This window comes from Halichoerus grypus, chromosome 6 (assembly GCF_964656455.1).
Source record: "Halichoerus grypus chromosome 6, mHalGry1.hap1.1, whole genome shotgun sequence".
In the NCBI taxonomy this organism is placed as follows: Eukaryota; Metazoa; Chordata; class Mammalia; order Carnivora; family Phocidae; genus Halichoerus; species Halichoerus grypus.
Genome location: NC_135717.1, coordinates 138,841,098 through 138,866,893, shown reverse-complemented (window position 1 = coordinate 138,866,893; position 25,796 = coordinate 138,841,098). Strand labels below are relative to the sequence as shown.

At 38.4% G+C, this 25,796-nt stretch overlaps 1 protein-coding gene across 8 annotated transcripts in view; it reads right to left on the bottom strand.

Annotated features, from left to right (window-relative positions):
- Window positions 1–25,796, bottom strand: part of NAV3 (neuron navigator 3) — a 799,918-nt gene that overhangs the window by 665,647 nt on the left and 108,475 nt on the right. The window lies entirely within an intron of this gene.

Below are 25,796 nucleotides of genomic sequence, written 5' to 3'. Positions count from 1 at the left end.
ATGTAAAAAGCCAGGTCAATTCATGCTAAAAAAGGAGCGGTAACAGGTTATCTACCTATTTGTCTCCCAGAACCTTCCTGCAGTGGTCTTAGAGGTACTCCTTGCTAGAGAAGAATCTCATGCTTGTAGCAGAGGGGAAGAAGTTAACCCAGGTTTGTTGAGAACTTTCAGTACAGAGCTTCAGAACAATTTATGGAGATCCTGGATGGATTCTTCTATCAACATGAAGCACACCCGTGTTTGTGGGGTAAGGAAAAGGCAAGCACGATACTATGAAGCTTTTGACAGAAGCCTTCCCTTCTGCCTACTCTGGAGCAGAAAGCACCAATTTCTGCCTGCTCTTGCAGGAACTGTCTGGATTCAGACTTCTCTGGCTGTAATTCTAATACATCAATATTTGCTATAAAAATATGAGCATCTGACCTGTTAAACTCCTCCTAATAAATCAACACTCAGGCAGACTGTCCGTATGTCTAAATGTTGGTTTAGTTCAAATATAGCTACTCATTCCCCATTCCGAGCCATGATTTATTCTACACACACACACACACACACACACACACACCACACACACACACACACACAAGGAAGGGTCAGTAGGAGTAAAGATAGTGATGGTGTGAATGATGTTTAAACTATCAACCAACCCCATCTCCTTGTTAATGACCTGACCACCTTAAAACTAAATTCCTATCCGTAGCCCACATTCCATAAACCAGTCTGCTTGAGTTCCAGGAAAGGCCTTGTCACATTGGCTTGTACTCTTTGAAATCTGTCTGATGTTGGCATGACAGCACTGCCAAGGTGATGTGCACTTCCAATCCGTCTGACCCCAGAAGATTTCAGTGCTTGTGTGTGTGAATGTGCACCCACATGTTCATCATGATTTCCAAACTTAACCCCTTCAGTAGAATCACAGGAGAAGAAAAAAAGCAAATTGCTGTAGAATGAATGTTTGTGCCTTCCCGCAGTTCCTATGTTGAAACCTAATCTCCAATGTCATAGTAGGAAGTGGGATCTTTTGGAGGTGATTAGGTCATGAGGGCAGAATCCTCATGCATGCTCAGTCAGTTAAGCATCCAACTCTTGATTTTGGCTCAGGTCATAATCTCAGGATTGTGAGATCAAGCCCTGTGTCAGGTTCTGTGCTGGGTGTGGCATATTTAAGATTCTCTCCTCCTCTCCTGCCATCTCTCATCCCTCCCTCTCTAAAAAAAATTATTTAAAATTTTTAAAAAATAAAAGAGACTCCAGAGAACGCTCTCATCCCTTCCACCATGCAAAGACACAATGAGAAGACAGCCAGCTATGAACCAAGACATGGACCCTCAACAGACTGGGAATCTGCTGGCACCGTGATCTTAGACTTCCCAGCCTTCAGGACTATAAGTAATAAACTTTTTTTAATAAGGCATCCAATCTGTGGTATTCTGTTACAGCAACCCAAATGGACTAAGAGACAATTACTGCTCCAAATCCATTTCGTGTAATTACGACCATGACTGCAGCCTCTGTCCCTGGGAGGTTTGGAGACACATGCCAGTTGAAGAGAGCCCATCAACGCCTCCGGACAGAGCTCCATGTCAGCTTTGCCAAACTTGTGGTGCTTAGTTCCTATTTCTTGAATTTTTCCTTTTTTTTTTTTCTAACCCATGTGATTTCCTCCTTTCTTCTGTACTACAATTATCTTTACTACATTCTAATCCTTCCAAAACGGCTTTGTATTAGATGTCACTTCTCATCTTTAGATCTGCTAACTGGCTTTTCACTGTCCTCCAACCCCTTGGCAGCCTGTCCATACAACTCAGACCTTTCTCTACCCAATCTGCACATTCATGTTACCCAGTCGTTGGGCTTTGCTTCTCATTTTTCTTTGCATGTGAGATTATCTATTTCTATTCTCCCTAAAACCTTTGCTCTTGTTTTGTATTTTCTAGAAAAAAAAAAATGTTACCTCTAATCTCATTTTCAGCTCTTCACATATCTCCTATTTTCTTTCATGATTAATTTATGTTAATGCCGGGATTTATTATAGTTGTCTCTAGCCAAGTCACTAGGGAGCTTGTGTGATATAAAGGTCATCAATTAATAATTACAGATTGCTAAAAATGTTTTCCAGTCTCTGCAATTCAAATGCACTTATAAATGGGGAATTATTTAGAAAAGGAAAAGGGAAGTAAGAGGGAAAAGGCTTTATCACCTGACACCTGTTGCACACAAATAATGAAATACAGACTTCTCATCACCCCAAATTCCATCAAGGTGGGATTCTACTGTAATTCTGATTTCTTTAAATCAACAAAATATCCCTTTGAAAACAAAATAATAGATTTTAGAACATAGATCATAGAACTAGAGAATTAAAATTGTTCTCCCACAGGAAAGTTAGATTGAAAGCATACAGCATACGCTAAACCAGAAATGAAGCATCCTGGATGAGCTGAAGTTATTTTCATCACACTCTGAATAGGTAGCCTTGCCAGAAATATGCCATTAAGAACAAAACTGTGGAGCCCTCAGACAAGTTATGTTAATTAATGTGTCATTTGCAAGTTATGTAAATGCCTCATTAAAAACTGTAAAGGATTAAACAATTACTTGTCAAATTTTGATAATGAATACAATATTGTAGAATCTCATTTAATTCATTCTGTCCATCAGACCCACAGATTCCTAATTAGGTATTTATTATAATGTGTATATGAGTAATCATGGCAGGCTTTCTAGCCAATTTTAACTACAGTCCTGATTTTCATTTCACCAACTTCATTTTAATTTAATATTTGGTTTCTTTACCTAAAGAAAATAAACACTGGCAAAAGTTCTTAAACTCTTTTTGGTGGGGTGGTGGGAGTGTCAAAAGGCATAGACTTTCCTCCCAGAGAGCCATATGGGAACGTGTGCATGTATACATCATCATACATCCACACAAAGAATTTCAGCTATAATTTCAGGGATTCCTCAGAGCTCCTAATTATTCATGGCCAGGGTAAGACCCCAAGGACACAGTATGACCTCAATAACACTGGGACTATTCTGTTAAAATTTCGAAACAGCCTTCCGCACTATACTGAAGAAATCCTTCTAAGATTTTAAATGGCAACATACAAATGTGAGAAATACCCAGAAACCATATACACTTCCATTTTTAGAAGATAGGAAAGAACACTTTTTATTAAAAACAACAACAACAACAACAACACATACCTTCACTGTCCAATAAAATCACTACTAGCCATATAGAGATACTGATCACTAGAAATTCAACTAGTCTAAATGGAGATGTACATTGTTAAATGACCAGATTTTTAAAACTTATTACCAAAAAATATATAAAGTAGTTCACTAATTTTCATTTGATTACCTAATGAAATGATATTTTGGAAATATTGGGTAAAGTAAATTATAGGGCTAAAACTGTTTCCTCTGTTTCTTTTTGCTTTTAAGATGTACCTACTAGAAAAAAAAATTTTTTTAAGATTTTATTTATTTGAAAGAGAGAGAGCACGAGAGAGTGTGAGCAAGCACAAGCGGGGTTGGGGGGGAAGAGCAGAGGCAGAGGGAGAAGCAGGCTTCCCACTGAGCAGGGAGCCCAATGCGGGGCTCAATCCCAGGACCCTGGGATCATGACCTGAGCCGAAGGCAGACAGACGCTTAAACGACTGAGCCACCCAGGCGCCCCAGTACTAGAAAATTTTAAATTAGATATGAAGCTTGTATTCTATTTCTCCTGGACATGCTGGTCTAGATCATGTAAATCAATAGTTACTCATTATACACCTAATCCTGCAGGACTGGATTGTCATCCTCTTTCACCTACAGGCTGTACATACCTGACTGTGCATTTCCGATACATGGATGTGAAAAACCGCTATTACTCCCTGCCTTGTCTCCTTCCTCCTCCATCACTACCATTAATGCTGCCCCTTCTGCTTTTCTGATCTAGGTCATCTTTTCTCCCATCACTGCGCCTGCCACTACTGTCCACCACTAGAAGACTGGAATATTCCTACTCCCACGGCCCCTTCAATCCTGGGCATATGGCCTTTTAAAACACCGTTGGACTTAGTATTCATCCTCTCATCCCCTCTCTTATTTCCTCTCAGCATGACACAGTTTGTGTTATTCAGCACTGGCCTCAGAAAAGCTGGTAATTCTTGGGATTTTCTATGATCCCTGCCCTGAAGAGGTTCATCACCATGTATGAGGTAAGATATTCAAATATAAAATACTAAGACCAAATTTCAAAGAAGAATGCAATAGAACGGTGACATTTGTGGGATGGACCATAACTATAGATCATAACGATTTCCTTTAAAAAAAAATAGTATAAATTATTGCCTATCAAGTTTTCCATCTTAAATGTCACTGCTAGAACCAGAGTCAACAAGGTTATCTCTATATTGCTCCAAAGCATTTGACTAAAATGTGAAAAAAAAAAAAACAGTAAAGTATTGATTTACAGAAAAACAAAAGAAAAATATTTGACTGACTTTAATATTTTGATGACTAAAAGCAAGGACTTGAATATCATCTCAGATATTGTATAATCACATACAAACTCAAGATTTTATTTGCTTGCAAGCAAATGCATGCAGTGTTTATATATGAAGAATTCAGGTCCCTGAGAACTTAAAAGAATTCTGAGGAAACTTCAAAGCAGAAAACTGGAAATTTTTTATTTGTTATTTAGAAGGATGTAAGCCAGAATTTCAACTGCTATGGACCTAAGTAGATGAAATATAATTTTCCCAGTATTTTGTTTGGTGTATCTTAAAGTTGGTCAACTTATGTCAGTTCACAAACTTCTGTCAGTAAAGTGTATTGATCACCCACTATGTGATTTTTTTTTTTACATAATGATTTTTCAACCACCTTGTTTACAATTCAAAGGATAGCATTTAACAAGGAGGTATGTCTGCCTGTTATAACCGATTTTTAATCTTGGTCAAACAAGCGTGTTCCGTGTAACAGGGCAAAGTTCACAATCTCTCCAAGCCTTCAATCTCCATCCTTTCTGAAAAATCCATATGTCATATAGCATTCTGAAGCAATTCACTTTCCAGCCTAACCTTGGCCTTTGCCCATAATTATAAAAGGCCTGCATAATAGCAGTAATTCGGTTTATTCCTGTTCGTGTGGCAGGGCAATCGATAACTGCTGCAGCATTTCACACATCATCTCCTATCTTCACTATATTCATTTTGAAGTAACTGCAAGAGTCTGCATAGGATCTACATCTGTGTACTCAGGAATGAAAGAGCAGTTGTCAAGAGACACATACTCATACTAAAGGAATTGAAATAAAAGCAACAACGAAAAACTCTTGACACTGCAAGATAAATAAAAACATGACAGAGAAAAATAAAAGTACATAATAAGTTACTCCATTTTTGAAGCCTATAAATGTGAAATTTGTATAGCAACAATATCCTATATGTACATATTAAAAATTTGTTGAAAAAGAAAATGTGAGTACCATATTACTTGTTACTATACATATGAATTCTCTATTTTTCTATATTCTATGTGTGTTTCTATATTTTAACTCCTGTATTTTTTATATATCAGAATATGCCTGAGTATGTTTGCTGTGTTGTACACAAATTAAATCTAGAATGGACATACTAAAAAGCGTTTCAAGTAGCCACACTCCATAAACATGATTTTATCTATGTTATACTTACATGACACACAAGTATTCAGTAATTTTTTGTTGAGTCAATGAAAGAATGAATGAATTATAAATGCCAAAGTACGGAATCCTGGATTTTTCTTCAATTAGTGTTTATTGAAAACTATGAATTAATTGTGCTATAGATTCTCACTGGTTCCTTTCCCCCTAGACAATGGGATGAAAAAATATCCCAAAATATACTCTTAATTGAAGATCGATGGGTGAGAAAAGGGAGGTAGAAGCTGGGAGGGTGGAAAATTCATCAAGTCAATTTGGTAATATCTGTTTCCTGTACAAATGATTGGCTCACTGGCAAATCAGCTTTGGGTCTGTTGTTTCATATTTTTAATTTAATGATTTGGAAGGAAAACAAATCTAGCATATGATACCTTCTAGATATATGACAAACACCACTGAGGTCACAGAAATAGAAAAATATAGTCTAGTATCAGTAAGAAACAGATTCTCCCTCAAGTGAATTGTGGTTGAGGGGAATCCAAGACAAAGTGATTGAGATAGCACAAATACACACACACACACACACACGTGCACACACACATACACACACTCATGGCAAGAAGAGTAAAATTATAAATACATATATAGTCATGTAATAAATCTTTTTTCTAATCGATTTACTAAGGTATTCTCCTCAATTTCATTTAATTGGTATTGGTATTACAAAATTGGTATTACAAAATTAAGAATATGTCTACAAATACCTAATTGATAAAAGAGGAACAATAATTTTGATGTGTATATGTATCCATAGTTGACCCAGTTGAATTTCTTTCCCAAATGTATCTAAAGAAATATGTGACAACCCTCTCTAAGCTTTTCTTTTTCTTCAGATATCCATAACAAAATGAAAACCATTATTTCCCAGAGCTTCTTGGGTTCTCTGCACTGGTAAAAAAAAAAAAAAAAAGAAAGAAAAAATGGACAATTACTGTTTAATGCAGTGGCCTCAAATTATTTCCCTAGTGCTTATTCATTCAAGGAAAATGTGTTCTTGTGACCCTTGCCTTTAGAAATTAAAATGAATAATTGGAGAAATTATTATATAATCGAAAGCCACAGAATAGGTATTGGCAGTTTAGCCACTGATAATTTCACCTGTCATTTACACCTCACAAACTCTCCGATGACCATTATGATCAAGTGAATTAAGTAACAACAATACAGGGTTTCTTAAGATGCTTAATGATGACACTAAGAAGTTTCCCGTACAGAAGACAGAATTCACCAGGGAATAATTTGAGTACGATGAACTAATGGCTGAATTTCTAGGTTTGCCCTTGCTATAGTGAAAGTTTTACACAGGGAAATGGGCCTAAATTTCTTCATTTTTATTTAGTTTTCAGTGGGAGGCGAACCACATAAAAAGTTTTACCAGGATGGCTTTAGGCTTTCACTGGACGTTAATCAAGAATGAGGATCTGTGAGAATCTGCTTCTCTATTTTTTTGTTGTGGGACAAATAAAAATACTGGCAACCACATATCATGCTTACCTTTTACCTCTTCATTTAGGATTACTCTTCACATTTTTCTTGCTCTAGTTATTACGTATTAAAATCCCTCTTCTGAAGAAAGCCAAGGTTGAGCACAGGCTCACCAAGACCATTGCTTACAGTCGGAGAGATTAACAAATTAATATTCATCATCCAGTGTGAAGAAAGCAGAAGGGATAGGGACCATTCTCGGCCATAGATAGGTGGCAGAACAGAAGAAGGTGTGGTCCACAAAATTCAGCCTGGGGCTGGCCTCAGTGGATTTCCTTTCACCAAGCGCTACAGTCAGAAGCAGAGCTGTAGCCTGAAGCACTTGTCAGAATCTCTCCAAGAATCTAACTATGAAGGATGTTTCTTTCTAGGTTAATAAAGATGAGAAACAACTTATTAGGATCACAAATGTATTAGGGACATCATATTCACTGAATCAGTAAATCCTAGCTACAATCCCATAAAGTAGATACTATTTCTAACCTTATTTAAATTAGAAAACAGCCTTAGAGAAGTTAAGTTACCTGATTAAAACCACATACACTTTGCTAGGGTGAGCGCTGTGAATTGTGTAAGACTGATGAATCACAGACCTGTACCCCTGAAACAAATAATACATGTTAAAAAAAAAAAAAAAAAAGATAGTAGGAAGGGAAAAATGAAGGGGGGGAATCGGAGGGGGAGATGAACCATGAGAGGCTATGGACTCTGAGAAACAAACTGAGGGTTCTAGAGGGGAGGGGGGTGGGGTGATGGGTTAGCCCGGTGATGGGTATTAAGGAGGGCACGTATTGAATGGAGCACTGAGTGTTATACGCAAACAATGAATCATGGAACACTACATCAAAAACTAATGATGTACTGTATGGTGACTAACATAACATAATAAAATTAAATTAAAAAAAAAAAAAACACATACACTTTAAGTGGCATGAGCAACCAGAAAGATCTTTCCTATTCTTTAGATACATAAAAAACCATCAGAAGTTAAAACTATACCAGTAAAATAATAGCTGAGAAGATTTAGGAAGGCAGCCTCAGGACTAAGAATCCTATATGTGACCAAATTATTCTTTTTACATTCTCCCAACATTACCAAATTAACAAGCAGTCATCGGGGTAGATTTGGTCCTTGCTCAAAGCAGTCTTCTCATTCAATAAAGCGAATAAAACGCATTACCTGGCATTATCAACACCCACTCTTAAGGATTTGGTAGATCGTGTCAAATTCAAATTTCTCAGGAATGTAAAGAAATCTAGACGTAGTATAGTATAGTATTTCAGCAGGAATGCAAAAGAAAGAGAGCTGGAATGAATGACGGTGGGAATGGTGTCAGGACGGAACAGCACTTGCTATAAGGACAGTTTTGGGAAAGGAGGTACAGGGATTTTGTAATAATTATTATAATAATACAGCAATAACAGCAGCAACAACTACTACCACACATTTATAGGGTACTTACCATGTGTCAGGCATTGCTCTGACAGATTTAAGTGAATAGACTCATTTAATTCTCACAACAACTCCATAGGTAGGTATCAGTATCAGCCCCATTTCTTAAGTGAGACACGAAGTCACAAAGCCTGCAAGTCGGTGGAGCAGGGATTAATTCTCAGGCAGCCTGAATTCCCAGCATGTGCTCCAAATTACAAAGACCATGCCCTGTGGAGCAGCCCCTTAGTCACAGGTGCTATTCCCAGGACAGAACACAGAGGCCTAATCCTTATTACCTATTCCTTCCGTCACCTATCATAAGCTGTTTGAAGAAACCAAACGGACCTCTTAAATTTCCAGGGAATGAGTCAGTTTCTATGTTATTGAAGGTTTCTAATGATAACCATTTCAATTATTACCTGTGCAAAACCATATAGAAGTACAGTGTCTGAAAGTATGCCTATCAAGAGGAAGGGGCCTACTTCAAAAGAAGATAACCTAAGATGGAGAAAAACAAAAGAAAAATTAGGAATATGACTACTGTTTCCACCTTGCATTTTAAGGAATCCTTCCGTCCAACTAACTCTAAAATCACTTTTTATGTACAGTATCTTTCAAAATTTGAGGACCAGAAATAAAGGAATAAATATAAAGGAGTCCATACTCAAGTACAGAATTAGCCTTAATGAGACAGCACTTTTACAAATGTTGAAATCAAATCCAAATTAATTTTAAAGTACATGGGTAGTATGATGTTTGAATGTTTTGAGCTGTGTCCTTAACCTCATCTTCGAAGTTTTTAGAAAACTAAAATAAGAGTGAATCTAGATGCAGCTAACCCCAGGCAAAAAATAGAAAAAAACTAATAAAATTACTAAGACAGAATTTAGAACTCTTATCACTCAAAGCCACCATCTGAAAGGCATAATGAAGCATTCACATTTCTCTCAGAAGGCTTTAATCATTTTAACTTCATTATGTTTAACACTTTTCTAACTCAAATCACAGCTATGAATCTTGCCACTGATCCTGGCTCAATATTCTCCCAGTAGTTCACTGCTAGTCAGGTTTGCACCTGCTTTCTGATTGCCTGCACCCATTTCCAAGTTGAAATCAATGAAACCTATTAGCATGTTCTCTACCCGGCACTTCAATTTTGGATAGAGATGTATTATTAATGTAATCATCCCAGCAAGCCTGGTTTAGCACAGAAGTAAAATTGAAGGGTTCATGACAGAGAACGTTAATAAGAATACTTATTAAGTTGTATTGAAATCTAAATAATTGAATGCATATTTGATACAAATTTTAAATTGAAATTGATCACACCAAAGTAGAGGGTTATCACTGGAGAACAGAGATCCTTTATACCTTCAAAAGACGAAGCATGATTACAACCATGTACCACTGCATTCATGATATATAACAACGATCATTTATTTCCACATCTAAAGATAACGGCTCCTTCTTTTATGTTTTTACTATGCTGAGCATCTTCTATGACTAAAGCAATCCTTCTTCTCTGAGTCAGGTAAAGACAGTGTAGAATTGATGTATTTCTACCTCAAAGAAGTTTGAATCACTAGGTGCCAGGCACCAATTTTACTTGTTAAAACGTAAAGATCCTAAGGAAAAAAAATATCAGCAAAGGTATTGATGAACTCACCCATTGCCAAAAAAAAAAAAAAAAAAAAAAGAGGAGAATGTTAATGTAAAAATTAACAGTTAGAAGATACTTGGTTAGTTTGTTATTCAGTTTTTCTCACCAAGAACCTTCTACTATTTGAAGATTAATGTTCACTTTCCTTAGAGTTTGCCTTAATAAATAGTAATAGGACATTATCATAATTAAAATAAAGTTACTAATATCCAACATGCACCATCTTGTTTCAGCAATTCACTTTCTTTATTCTAGGCACTTACAATCTAAAACAGCCACCAAAGCAGATATCATAGAAGAGTAGCAAGGGAAAGGTATTAAAAGTGGTTGGATGAGCATGCCAGAGTGAAGAGCAAAGTCTTGGGAAAAACGTTTGTAAGTTATATTCTAAGGAAAATGCAATCAGAGTCATTTTACTGAAAATTTGAGAAACGTGCATATCTTCTGATTGCATTGACAATTTGAGGGTAGAGATTAATGGTTTTATACAGCAATCCACTCCACATATATAAAGCACCTGCTTTATAATTAGAATTGTGCACTTCTCCACTCATAAAGTTATGGCAACTCCTCCCAGTAAGCCTCTGTTTTTGTTTTTTTTCAATCATCTGCCTATATTTCCTCTCCTATACAAACCATCAGTCCCCAGAGAATATATTTGAGAGGTACCCAATGGGAAAAATACTTGGAATATTGTTACAACAGTTCACGTAAAAAACAGAGGAGTGCTCAAACCAGGTTAGATGCAGTGAGGATTAAAAGGATACATTTGAAATGTAATTATGAGATCTAATTGACTAAGATTTGTGATTGATTTGTTATGGGCATGAGCAAGAAGGTGGAATCAAGTATGATATGAGGTCTCTAGTTTGGACATAAAGGCAGTGCATTCCTCCAACTGACATAAAGAAAACAGGAGCATTTGACTAAGAAGGTGATGGGTTCAGTCTGAGGCCTCGTAAGATGCCCAGAAGGATTTCCAGCAGGACTTTCATGCTTGAATTTCCAGCGAGGGGTCTGGACTGGAGACAGAGATTTGGCAGCCATCAGCATCTCTTGTGCACTCAAATAGAAATATGATGCATTTCACATATGAAATTTAAAATTTTCTACTAGCTACATTTTTTAAAGTTATAACATATTGATAACAAATAAAGTTATATTTTATTTTACCAACGTATCCAAAATATTTTTTCAGCATATGGCACTAGTTATATTTCAACTGCTAAGTAACCATATGTGACTAGTGGCTACTGTATTGTGCACTGCAGAATGGGGGTGGTTGAAAACTTGAAAATGTGTGTGTTACATGGAGAGTGTTAACTGAATAAGAAGGGAGGACTAGAACCGGAGCCCTGGGTAATGCCAGTAGAGATAAGAAAACAGCCTACAACTCAGATGAGGAGGAACTTTCAAAAAACTACAGTAACCGCAAAAAATATGAACCAAAGTGAAAAGCTTTTCATGGAAAAGAGATTAAGAGTGTAATGTACAAGGAAGTCCAGTTAGGCAAAACCTTAAATGCTGTAGTTACTGATCATTTTAACAACAATATTTCAGTAGTATTTGGCAACAGAACTTGGGGCATATTCAGATTTTGTGGGACATAAACATTAACCAATTTTAGAGTCCTCTTTGAAAGAAAAATATTATGAACACAAAACTGCACAAGCCCCTTATAAAGGCCTAGGAAAAGGCTCATACAAATGAGGGGTCCTGATGTTGAGGCTTTGGTAGTTTCACAGAGAATCCGCTTTCAAATGGATGCACAGTTTCAGTGGCAGGTAAGAACATGGAAACTTTTTCAAACATATTTTAAGAAATGGAAGAAAAGAAACTGCGTGGCAACCACAGGTATATTCTGGTTAAGATAAAGTTTCAGCTAGAGGGCCAAGCAGCATACAATGCAACAGAAGCTGAAAGAGGGGAGGGGATATGGATGCCAGAGAGGCAAGAATGAAGCTACAAATGTAACCTCAGGTCATTGTAAGATTCTGTCAGCCTTTACCCTGTGCTCCTCATCACGTTTGGCCCATGTAACTTTTCCACCACTCTTTAGCATTTACTTAGTTTTCAGAGTTCATAAAAATAAAATAAGATAAAAGAAAATCTTCATTGCTCCTCCAACAGTAAATACAGGCTTACATCATGTAACTCCTTTGCAATATTTATTCTCAGAATAAAGCCACAGATCATAATTCTGTATAATTTAGAAATCCAGCCAAGTGTAACCATCTTGAAATTTCTGAGTAAAGCTTTTGGGGACTCACACGAGAAAATGAATGAAAGATTAAAAATGAAGATTCTTTACAGTTTCAAAAATAAAGCTTTCATTTAGACTAGGTCCTTTGCCATATGGGGCCACCTGGCTGCTTACATCAAAATCTTATCACCATGACTACAGAGCTCAAACTTTCCATAACGTCTTTGGGATTCTTATGACATCTCCCAAAATAAACTGTTAAAGCTACACTTCCCAATAAACGATTCCTATACAAAAACAGAAAAAGCAATTATCAGATTGTCCTTCCATGAACTAGAGGAATAACAACACAGAGCACAAACATACACTCCAAAGCACAAGCTCCTTCGCTTGAATCAGAATGGCCATGGACTGCTGGAAAGTTTCAACAGTATTCAAACACAAATGAGAAGGTAAAAAAAAAAAAAAAAAAAAAAAAACCCAATATTGCAAAAACACTTCAGAATATATGTAACAATTATATGTAAATCAACCTATTGAGGCTTCAACCATTAGGAAGTAGGAATCATTTTCTTTCTCTTTTTTTTTTTTTTTTAACAAATGAGGAAAAAGTGGCTCAGAGAAGCAAATAATTTGCCCCAGTTTTAGAAGGAGAACAACAGAATAAAAAACCTACTGGTGCACTCATTCATTCATTCATTCGCCAGTACCATGCACTGAATTCCAATGAAGAGGAGAGATTTGTTTTTACAGGAAGGCTACAGCAATGCACATGACTACCACCACTGACACACAGTGATGCTTACTGATAGCAAGAATGATCTTCATCTCCAAAAGTGACCAATGTCCTCATTTAAAAAAAAAAAGTCAAATGATAGCACATTTATTTTTAACTTATTCTCCCTCACGTGCATTTTTCAGGCTGCAGGTTTTCTCACTCTCCCTTTTAATACATTCAGGCATTTGGTCTTCAGAATGTTACAGGCTCATTAACACAGAATTTCAGAAATCCTAAGAGAATAATTAATGGGATAGGATCCTTAGCTATCTCATATACATTTTTAATTTGACATTCAGTGAACAGCAAAATTATTATAGTCCCACCAGTTGTGACATGTAATACCTATGTAAGCTTCACCAAGAAAAACATATCAAAGTCAATGCATTGGGTAAATTATAGTATTCACTCATCAGAGAAGGCCCCAGATCAAAGCAAAATTAATTCCATTATCATGCGCTTTTCAAAGTGAAATTGGAAATAAGGCTTAAATAACAGTAGAAGCAAGACAAGAGAACAGTCACAAGTAAATAATGTGAACGATACTAATTCTTAACCAAATGCCAAACACATCTGAGAATATTTGGAATGATGGTAATAAAAAAGGGGGGGGACATTTTTCTAATCAATTGTACATAAATGCCAATAAAAAGCCCTCTTTCTAGGTCTGTCTCATATTAGTCTATAGCCGCTGGTGTTTATTATAATGGTCAAATACCTTACAACTTGCCTTTTTAATCCTCCAAATGGAAGAAACTGCTCCTCCAAGGAATGCTATTCCTGAGGAGACCAGAAGGGGTGATGTGGGGCTCTCCTCCCATCTCACCACCCAGCTGCTCTGTGGTTTAAGTGTCATTGAGTTCTGTGATTTAGTATTACTGTGGAATTGAATTCGTTAGTTGTCTCATTCATGGAAAGGAGAATTGACCAAAGGTATATGGGAGCCACAAAGGCCTTCCTGGTAAAAGGAACATGCTTTTCTTGGTTTATTTGCATTTTAATGGTACCCAATATAATAACTTTCCTCATGATGAGAACACGGCTCTTATGTCAACAGAATTTTCTCAAGAGAGCATCCTGACCCCTGCTCTTAACAACTTGGGATAAACATCTACTATAATCTCCATTCTGGGTATACCTTGACCTAGACTCTCTCTTCAAAATAGTTCTTTTGTTATATAAAGTAAATGGACCTAAGTCACACTGTTTCCTAGGATTCATTTTCTGAAAGGTACTCAGTTTACTGTGACAAAAATAATTTGTTGAAATACTAAATTGTATGTCTTCCCTTTAATTCCTTATTTTGGAGATTTGGACTCGCCCATTGAAAGTAATTTTGAGCAGACCTGAGGTAGGGAAGGAAGATTTCCTGAGCCTAGGATGGGGACAGAGGTCTGGGGACTGGCATCTTGTTCTCCATTACGGAGGTATCAGGGCCAAGTATGGGAACTGCTGTGTGGGACACAAAAGGAGAGGTCCTAGTTACTATGGCTCCTGGATTCTCAACTTTGCTTAAGATCTCTGGGCCCAAACTGCAGTATTGAATTAATGGAGAGAGGACCAGAAGGAAACAACTCGTTTAAAAACATGGGGGGGCGCCTGGGTGGCTCAGCCGTTAAGCGTCTGCCATCGGCTCAGGTCATGGTCCCAGGGTCCTGGGATCAAGCCCCGCATCGGGCTCCTTGCTCCGCGGGAGGCCTGCTTCTCCCTCTCCCACTCCCCCTGCTTGTGCTCCCTCTCTCGCTGTGTCTCTCTCTGTCAAATAAATAAATAAATAAAATCTTTAAAAACGTGGGTATCCCTCGAATCACTACCACTGCACTAATCACCAATGACAAGTGGGCCCACATCATTGTCTTACTGGAGTGCATTACCTTGGAGCTCTGCACAACTGCGGAAGAAGGAAAGCATATGCAATTTTTACATGAGCTTGAATTTCCCACCCTGCCCCTGCATTCCACAAATTGGAATTCTGCTTATTACAGAATATGAAGAAATGCAGTATCTTCACTACCCTTAAGTTTATGGAAGGTGACTCAGGATAGCTAACTACTTTGATATTTTTCTGAGAGTCTATCAAATACTTGCCATGTTAAGCCCTTTTACAAGCCTAGCTTCACAGATTAGGGCAGTGATTTTATAGTAGGTCAACTAAAAGTACATTTTTCATTTCACAGTATCATTCTTATGGACACTAGGGTGCTATGACTTACCTTTGACACAAACCTGGCAAATGTCTCGACATTGAGATTTGAGGGATTTTCAACACAATATATTACCTTTGGATTGGTTATATATGAAGATCACAGGAAAACCCTTCCTAAAGCTCTTGACTGAACCAAATTTGACTGTGATAACAACTGAAAAGCAGCTTCTAACCAATGAGAGTACTACAAGCCCGAAAAGTAAAGGAGCATCTTCTTGTACAAACAATTGATATATGTGAACAGAAAAATTTTGCCAGTAGACAATATAGGAAACATCTGCTTCATAATATGCCTCAAACAATAAAAATTACCATTTGCACAGTCTACAAAAGGTTAAGAACGTAGACTGTAGAGTCTTTATGAGAAAAAAGAGCCACCTTCAGAGACTCTGTCATTCAGTATAACTCAGAATGGAATTCCTAAACTATCATAGCACATCATACTGCCAAGCATCAACTATTCTTAATTATTCATATAAAAGCAAAGCTCATAAACTGTGTCATGTTCCAGAGAAAAATGCCTCGGGACCTGAAATAGGTAGTTAACTGCAAAGACTTAACCAGAGCCTAGCTTTGCCACTTACTAGCTACAGGAGCTTTGCCAAATGTTAAGAACCTTTCTGTACCTCAGTTATTGCTTCTACAAAATAGGGACAATGACAGTGTCTAAATTTTAAGGTTATTTTGAGGTTGACATAAGAAAATATGTCAGGCACTGTGCTGAGACAGAGTGCCTGGTCCACTGCCCTCAAAATATGTTAGATAATGTTGTTGCTAGTGATATTTATGTTACTCATAAAAAGCTGCAAATGAGAGGTGCCTGGCTCGCTCAGTCGGTGGAGCATGCAACTTGATCTCGGGGTTGTGGGTTCGAGCCCCATGCTGGGCGTAGAGATTACTTAAAAATAAAATCTTAAAAATAAAAAAGCTGCAAATGAAAACTCTAAAGTGGCTCTCTCTTCTGTGTGTCAACAATGCATTCAACAAATATTTTTAAAGCACTGATGATACAAATACATAGGGAATACAGCACCAACTCGAAAGGCAAGCTCCCTCCTTCTCTTGGATCTTTCATTCTAGTGGTGGAATGGAGAATGATAGACAATAGATACACAAGCAAAGAGAGACAGCATTCTGCTAAAACATGTTTTGCTATGTTTTAACATAAAGCTATGTAAAACGTAAAGCTGAAGTGAAAGAGTGAGACAGAGGGCTGCTTTAGTTTGGGGCGAGGAAAGGAGTCTGAAAAGTAAATATTTGATTTCCACACAGCAGAGAGCTACCTGCCTAGAGAAGATCTGGGTCAGCAGCTTCCAGGGAAGAGAATATTAAATTCAGAGGCCCTAAGGCAGAAAGGAGCCCCAGGGACATTTGGAAGAGCTTCTCTCCCAAAATTATCCTAATGGGGGAGTAGGTACCAATAGAACCTGTTTTGTTCATATGCAGCATGAATCTTCAGGGAGAGGTTTCTGCCTCTAGTTGCTGTACTTTGAGCCACGAGTCTCAGTCGAGAACCTCCATCACTTCACACAGACATTCTTTATCGTGGTGGAGTGTGCAAAACGGGCCACCGTGTTTGTTTACTCTATCCCAAACCTCCACAACAATCTCACCTTGCCGATAGTTAGTATGTTGTTTTTCTTCTCATCATGATATGTACCAATCATACTTCAGTTTAGGAAATTATTGTTCTGGGACTTTATCCAACAAATAATGGGGCAGAAACTATTAAGTTTTCCCCAAAGTTGACTGTTAGAGATGGTTGTCAGGAAGATTTCTGAGGTCAAAAGCAGAAGTCAACCTTGATAAATTATTTGCAAGGTCACTCTATCTGGACATTGTTGTAAAAAAAAAAAAAAAAAAAAGCCAAATCAAGAGAGATAGGTTCCACTCTATCTACCCTTTGGCTCTTCTCCGCCCCACTTCCCTGCTCATTTTTAACCACGTAGGTTAGTCCTCACTCCAGACTATGGACCTGAACACCAGAGGGTCCCCATCATCAAGGAGTCATGATAAGCCACTGATAAACTCTAAAAACTGTCTTTCCAGAATGACTGCCAAGATATAGAAGTATTGGATGCATCGTCTCAAGAGTCAGCAGGCACTATATCTAAATGTGCATCTCGCCAGTCTCAGAAGAAGAAAGCAATATTTTTTTTGACCAACAACAAAGCAGAATGAACTGGGAATCTTACTGACCACTGACAAAGTGGAATCAATTGGGAGCCCTTACACATGAATCACACAGAAAAGAGACACCACAACAGGGCACGATATTGCTCCTAAGAGAGAGAGACTGGGCATTATATATACTAGAGGGAAACTTTTTGTCCTTTTCCTTTCCTACAGCTCTTTACTGAAAGGAGTTTTAAGGATGATTAGGCAGACTTGTTTTGCATAAAATAGAGACAGGGTTACTAGCCCTTTGTTTAAGATTTTGTGGGGTTTTATTTTTACTGTGTCTCTTTATAGTTTTTCTACCCTGGCTTCCTCCATGTAAGATAGTGACACTCATCATATCCTATTGTTGTTTTTTATTTTTTTTATTTTTATTTTTTTTAAGATTTTATTTATTTATTTGACAGAGAGAGACACAGCGAGAGAGGGAACACAAGCAGGGGGAGTGGGAGAGGGAGAAGCAGGCTTCCCGCGGAGCAGGGAGCCCGATGCGGGGCTCGATCCCAGGACCCTGAGACCATGACCTGAGCCAAAGGCAGACGCTTAACGACTGAGCCACCCAGGCGCCCCTCCTATTGTTATTTTTTAATACAGAGGTTCAACCTGCTACATGGAGTCAAATTTTCAATATTTCATCCCTGTTTCTGACTTTTGTCTTACAATCCACAATCTCAGTATTAGTGTGGTTCTGAAGGTCCAAAAACAGCTTGGGGAAAAATATTAACCATTATTACATGAAAGATTAAGTCAAAGAGTCACTTCAACATTGAAAAGGTACTATAAAGCCATGAACCAAATGGAGATAAAGTCAATGTTTGGAAGCCTGAGTTTTGCAAATAAGTCTAGAGGGGAAAATGTAAATATAGGAAATGATTAATTATCAAAGGTCTTCTGATTAAATGGTGTTTTGTTTTAATTTACTCCAATTGCATAGAAAGATACATGTTATTGTGTGATTAGAGAGAACCAGACAAAATACCAATTTCATTATGGTTGCTGCATGTTTGTATACAAAGCCAGTTAAATAACATCTTCCAGGGTCCATTTCACGGCCTTGAAATAACTAAATGCTATTCCAGGGACAAGAGCATCATAAAGCATGAAGAGCTTGACAAACAGAAAGGATCATTTCCTCTCCTTTTTAAGAAAATAACTAAAATAGAGGAACTCAACTGCAGTAGAGTACTGAAAGTGTGCATTTCAACTGACTTCTTCCAAATATCAAGGTGAACTTATAAAACCACCTCCTGGTCAAGTATATTTTTGATACGAGAGTGCTCTGTTGGATCTCAGCCATAGAACCCTCATGCTAATGACAGGCAAATCCTCGCCTGACAATACTCACCTCTAGAGCAAAAGAGAGTCATTGCTCACAATCCCTCAAGGACACCCACGTATTCCCAGGAATCCAGGAGTTAAGAAAGATACTCCTTCCCTCAAGTAAGTAGAAAAAAATAATAATAATGTCCTTGTCTGCATGGATGAAATGGACAATTTTAGATTCAAAACAAAATACACACACATGTACATATGCATCCATAGTCTTTTAATGACATAATCGCGGGTGAAAATACAGCCTTAAAATATCAAAAGTACATTAGACATGGTCACTGTCTTGAGAAGATTATATGTAGTGGGGAAAATATATTCATCATATTGATTATTACATCAGAGAAACTACTGTGATGGTGGTTAATTTTAAGTGTCAACTTGATTGGGCCGTGAGGTGCCCAGGTATTTGGTCAAATGCTCTTCTGGGTGTTTCTATGAGGGTGTTCTTGGGTGAGATTAACATTTAAATGGGAAGACCCTAACAAGAGATTAACATTTTAGTCAGGAAAGCAGATTGCCTTATAACATGGGTGAGCTTCATCCAATCAGTTTAAGGCCTGAACAGACGGTAGACCGACCCTCCTCCAGGTAAGACAGAATTCTCTAGCTAATTGCCTTCAAACTTCATCTGCAACATTGATTATTACTGCCTGACAGCCTTTGAATTGGAACACTGGCTCTCCCTGATTCTCCCACACTATCAGCCCACCCCTGAAGATTTTGGACTTCCCAGCCTCCATAACCACATGAGCCAATTCCTTACACTAAATTTACTAAATAAATATATTTACTTCATATATAATATATTCATATTTATTTTACTTATATTAATCAGTTATAATAAATCCTAATTATATTGTACATATATATCTTAATATATCCTATTGGTTCTCTTTCTCTGGAGACCCCTAATAAAACTGTGCTCATAATATTAATAGCTAATACTTACTGCGTACATACTTAGTGAAAGACACTATTATATACAAAATCTCACTTAATCTTTACCACATTATATTACATTAGTGCTATCATTCTCATTTTCCATTTTGGGAATCTGAGAATCAGAGTTTCAGTATTTTTTTCTGTTTCCTCACCTACATGTTGGGGAAAACAATAAAATCTACAGAATAGGGTTGGGAGTGAGTGATAATTAAAAGAATTAATATTTATAAAACTTACAATGGTATCGGACACACAGTGTTGTGTGTTTGCTCTTAAAATTAACAGTAGCACTGGTTACAGTATGTTGATCAACATCCCACAGCTATTATGTAGCAAAACTGAATTCTGAGCAGGAGCCCAGTCTCAAAAAGTCCAACTCCTAACTACTCCTCTATGCTACCACTCATTACGGCAAAGGGGACAGGTTGTAGGAAGAGTTCATCAAATGAAATATTTACAGATCCTTCCCACATGTGACATGAGCAAGATGGGCCATGATTAATTGTGGTGATGGTATAAAAAGCAGCAGCTAATTTCTGAGGCGAACAAGGCCTAGATTATTTAGGGCTTGATAGACCATAACCAGCTTCCTGAATCGCACTTGAAAGCAAATTGGCAGCCAGAGCCGAGTGAGTGAAGAGCCTTGGTGTAATGTGCTCCCTGCGGCTCGCTCACTTAGCATTTTATACCACCAGAGTTTGTTCTTTTTTTTTTTTTTTTTTTTTTTTAAGATTTTATTTTATTTATTTGACAGAGAGAGAGAGAGACAGCTAGAGAGGGAACACAAGCAGGTGGAGTGGGAGAGGGAGAAGCAGGCTCCTGGCCGAGCAGGGAGCCCGATGCGGGGCTCGATCCCAGGACCCTGGGATCATGACCTGAGCCGAAGGCAGACGCTTAACGACTGAGCCACTCAGGCGCCCCCACCAGAGTTTGTTCTATTTGCTTAGTTTAGAAGTCAATAAAACTGTGCACAGAGCTGCTAAGCACACATAAAACACAAAAATGCAACAGTCGAGAAAAAAATAAATCAGAGAAAAACAACATTGCCATTCTTTCTGAATCCTCAGGTTCCAGCCAAGGTCCAGAAAAGGTCCCACCAATAAAAATATGCCCTTGACATCTTCCTGAAGAGTACGTTTCATGCTGACAAATAAACCCCTTTAAGACGATCATAGTTACACAAAGTTGGTTGAAACAGCTCCTAGAAACAGCTGAATAAAGAGCTACTTGGAACCATGGATAAAAATACTACAATACCTGAACTTCAACTTTAGCCTCCCCCCCCCCTTTTTTTAGGAATTCTTGGGACAGAAAATATGAAAGAATATGGCTTAGAGGGAAATGTATTCAATCATGTGAGCCTTTAATCCTAATATTATGAATCCTAACACAAGAATAGTCACCAGGCATACTGCAGTTCTATGATCTCACTTTAGAGCCCTCTAAAATCAAGGAGGAGAAATCTTAAGGCTTGCACCCATCTCTTGGGTACCTCGTGTTCCCAGAGCGGCAGTCCTGTGACAAGGGATATTAATAAAAGCATGTGTCCCAAGAGGCGGAAGTATTAACATGACTTTATGACCCAGATCTAAGTTACCCAGATATAACTCTAACCATCAGTATATCACATATACTTTTGATGATATATAAGAAAAGCACTTGATAAGACTCAAAGGTAAACTAGCCAATTGCTACAAATAGTTTCAGGGACTGCAAGGTTCAAAGTGTAGGTGTAGAGCTTTAGTTCCATTATGACTCAGTCTAATGCTGCTACTTCTCACTGTTTAGAAAGGAAATGTCCTACTTAAGCTGTTACTGTCCTAGTTGTTTTATATGTTCTTATGATTTGGAGTGTGCAAGTTATTAAATTGCCTTGAGCTTTATGGAGTTGTAATGCATCTGATAATCCCTCAGGTTTAAAAGCAATAAGGAGGACACTCAGCCACTTTTGTTTCTTAGCTTGGGGAATCCAAAACCCTCTTCATCAAATGAATTAAGAATACAGAGAATAAAGAATGACTAAAAATAATGTCAAAGAACCATTGGATGTCAAACCAACATGGTCAGTTGCCTTAATGTAAGAACTAGGTACCTCTACTTGGTGGAATGGAGATTAATATCTGACCTATGGAGATGTCTCTTGAAAAACAACTGCTAAAAGCATATCATATAGGTAATGAATAAGACATACCATATATATATTCCTACTAGATGAAGTTTTAGATTAACTAGAATCCCAAAGTCAAATATGAAGCTGCTAGAGCTTATTAACATCTGAAATGGGATCTATGTAAAAGTGCAATTAAATCAAAGCAGAATTTAATGAGAAATCAATAGACATCATAAAGATCTATCTCTGCAGTTCTTATGATTTCCAAGACATAAAACAGCTTCGACAATTTCATGGTGCCTGTTTGGAGGCGGGTCCCCTGTTTTTTCTATCTTTCCTACTGTTCTTCCAGCTGTCAAACTGAATCTACCCATAGGCAGGACATGGCCATACCAGGCAATCTGTGAAAACAAATGGAATGAAAACAACAAGGGCAACATCAACAAAACTAGATTAAATTCAGTGAAAATGATATTATTTCAAGCTGATTATGGATATTTGGTGATTATTAATAAAATCTTGCAGACGTACAGTGAGTTCCTCAGAGCATTTCCTAGGCACACAAGACTACATTCTCCAGTCTTCTTGCATTTATATGAGGCTATGTAACCGAATTCTAGCCAATAAGAACATGGGTAGAAGAGAATTATATCACTGCTACACTTGGCCCCTAAATCTGCCTGCTTGATCCGACATACTCTTGCTCTACACTCATAAGCCAGCTGGATAGGGGGATGCAGCTGGATTTCCAAGGAGGCTCTAGAGCACAGACAGAAATACGAGAGGAGGATTCTGGATCCCTGAGTCACCACTTGAAGAACAGCCCAGGTGAGCCTCTCAACTTGCAATCACCACTAATTGCCTGTACTAACATAGCTATTAATATTTGAACTTATTTTAAGATTCCCAAACTCTGACCAAAATGTAGGGAGAGTGTGATGTTATGTTCCTAAAAATGAAAGCTAATGTTCACCGAGCATTAAATATGTGCCAGGCACTTCCTAAGTGTTTCCTATACGTTATGTCATTCAGTTCTCCCAAGAATCCTCTATGCTTTATTATCTCCACAACGAAGCTAAAGCTAGCGAGATTCAGTGAACTTCCATGGTTACACAGCAAGAAGCAGAGCTTGGTCGAAACTAGGCAATCTCTCTCTGGAGCCTACAGAACAAAACTCCAGGTAGTCACTACTCGGTACAGCCCAGGCACTACCCCAAGTGACGGAGACACAGAGAAGAAGTAGAGTGCCTGACTTTAAGCAGCTTAGAGCAAAGTGGAGAAACAATTGAAAGTCAACATTTTGACTGTTTTCACTCTCCTAATCAATTCCCTAATAATTAACTACCTCAATTAAAAAAAAAATAAGTGCAAGTAAAATAAAAAGAACTTCCAGATAAATGGAATGTCAGCTTCGTGTGAACATGATCACTGTTCTTCATTTGACCAAACAGATCCAACTTCTAAGCACCACCTTGAGGCCTTCCCTTCCCTGAACTGCTGGAGGAACCAGCTGAGGAACAGGATCATCTGACATCCATCTCCTGTACCTTAACAGGACAGGTCTTTGAAGGACTTCTTCATTAAGAGTTCAAGTAGCCTGGGATTTAGTTACATATTAAGTTACCTCTTTTTAAAAAAAAAAAAAAAAAAAAAAAAGATAGGGGCGCCTGGGTGGCTCAGTCGTTAGGTGTCTGCCTTCGGCTCAGGTCGTGATCCCAGGCTCCCTGGGATCGAGCCCCACGTCGGGCTCCCTGCTCCTCGGGAAGCCTGCTTCTCCCTCTCCCACTCCCTCTGCTTGTGTTCCCTCTCTCACTATGTCTCTCTCTGTCAAATAAATAAAATCTTTTAAAAAAAAAAAGATATATTTATTTATTTTTAGAAAGAGAGAGAGGACACAAGTGGGAAGGGCAGAGGGAGAAGGAGAGAGAAACTTGAGCAGACTCCTCACTGAGCACAAAGCCCGACGCGAGGCTCAATCTCACGACCCTAAGATCACTACCTGGGCTGAAACCAAGAGCCAGACGCTTAACCAACTGCGCCACCCAGATGCCCCATTAAGTCACCTCCTGATTAATTGTTGCCTGCCCATTTGGTAGACTGTTGATAAGTTCAAGGAAACAAATGCTATACTCTTCAGGCTCAAACTGTATTTCCCTAAGTGCTGCAAAAGTCTCTTTGGCTCACCTTAATTGCCACTTTCTTTGCTAATCACACCATCCTGTATTCAACTTGGTGTCTTACAACTGGATCTCCTTTCCTGGTCAATCAAGCTAAAGCCAACTCTGAAGAGCCACGTCTGATCCATGGACGATTACTGCCCAAGGCCTTGACACCTGCATCCTTTCCAAACGTTTAAATTTAAATACATAAATACATAAAAATACTAACGAAACAAGTCTAATAGTTGCAAACTGAAATTGTGATAAGTTCCGTGAAGCAGTACATACCTACCACCTCAAAGGCACAAGATCTAGTACAATAGGATAAGGAGAATAGGAGAGGTCAGAGACGACAAAGGGTAAGCAGAACTGATTAGGCCGAGACTGGCAGGAAAAGCATTTTATACTGCCGGCCCAGCTTGTGCAGGACTATGTATTAAGAGAAAGCACAGCAAACATAAGGGAATGAGAGAATGCAGAGATTGAGGGGAAAGTTAGGACGAGATACAGTTGGTAAGGTGGGCAAAGGCCAGATCACGTAGGGATTCAAAGATTCTGTTAAATATGGGGAGACACAGAGGTTTTAAACAACCCTAAAACTGCCCCTAGAAATATACCACAAGATCACATAGCTATCAGAAAACTGCTGAAATCCATACAAAGTGAGGTTACCCTTATTACCTGGGGGAGCTACCCAGAGGCATAACTGACTTGTTACTTATGCACACCCTGTGGGCAGTTTTTCCTACAACAGGAGCCATCTAAATAGAAAAAGTGCTGTGAAATGGATCTCTGACTTGAGCTGGAGTGATCAATGATACCAACGAGGCCCTGGAAAGCATTCAGGTCAGCGTCAGCTCACTGGCCAAAGCTGTTACGGATGACAGAGGTGCCCCAGACTTGCTCCTGCTGGGCTGAGGCACTGTAGGTACAATCACCAATACCGCCCGCTACGCCTGAATTAATGCCAAACCCAGTGGAAAGGTCACTACAGAAACTTAAAGAGAAAGCCACCAGGCCTTCATTGACCTTGATGTTTTATGGGATTTGTTCAGTTAGCTAGGTTTGGGACCCTGGAGAGTATGGTTGGACCCCTGGAAGATGAGGTTGGCCTCACCACACTGCTTGGAATCCTGTTGATAGTAGTCTTAATTAAACACTCTATGCAATGAATTAATTAAACAGATTCGATGCAGCTTCTGTTGGCCAGAGTAGAATAGCCCATGGTGTGGCATACTTATGGGACAAGTCTCCAGAAGCCAAGAGGAAGCAGAAATGTGGGATAGATATTATTGGGAAACAATTTTCCACAGGTCCCTCGTATTTATATACATCTTGCAAGCAGAGGCACTACCAGCTTTTGTTCTAGACCGTCTTTTCAAGGATGCTTGTGTAGAGAACAGCCTTAGAAGACAAACACTCTATCTCTCTCTCTCTCTCTCTCACTCTCTTTCTCTGGAGCAAAACGCAGGTTTACTGTCCAGTATAATAAAGATAATGACTCTGTCCAAGGCAAAGGTCAGGCAGATTTGCTTAGAGGATATTATAAAAGCTTCAGTTTCCCTAATCTTGGTTGGGTGCTCCTTTTATATAATGCAACCCACTGCATGGGC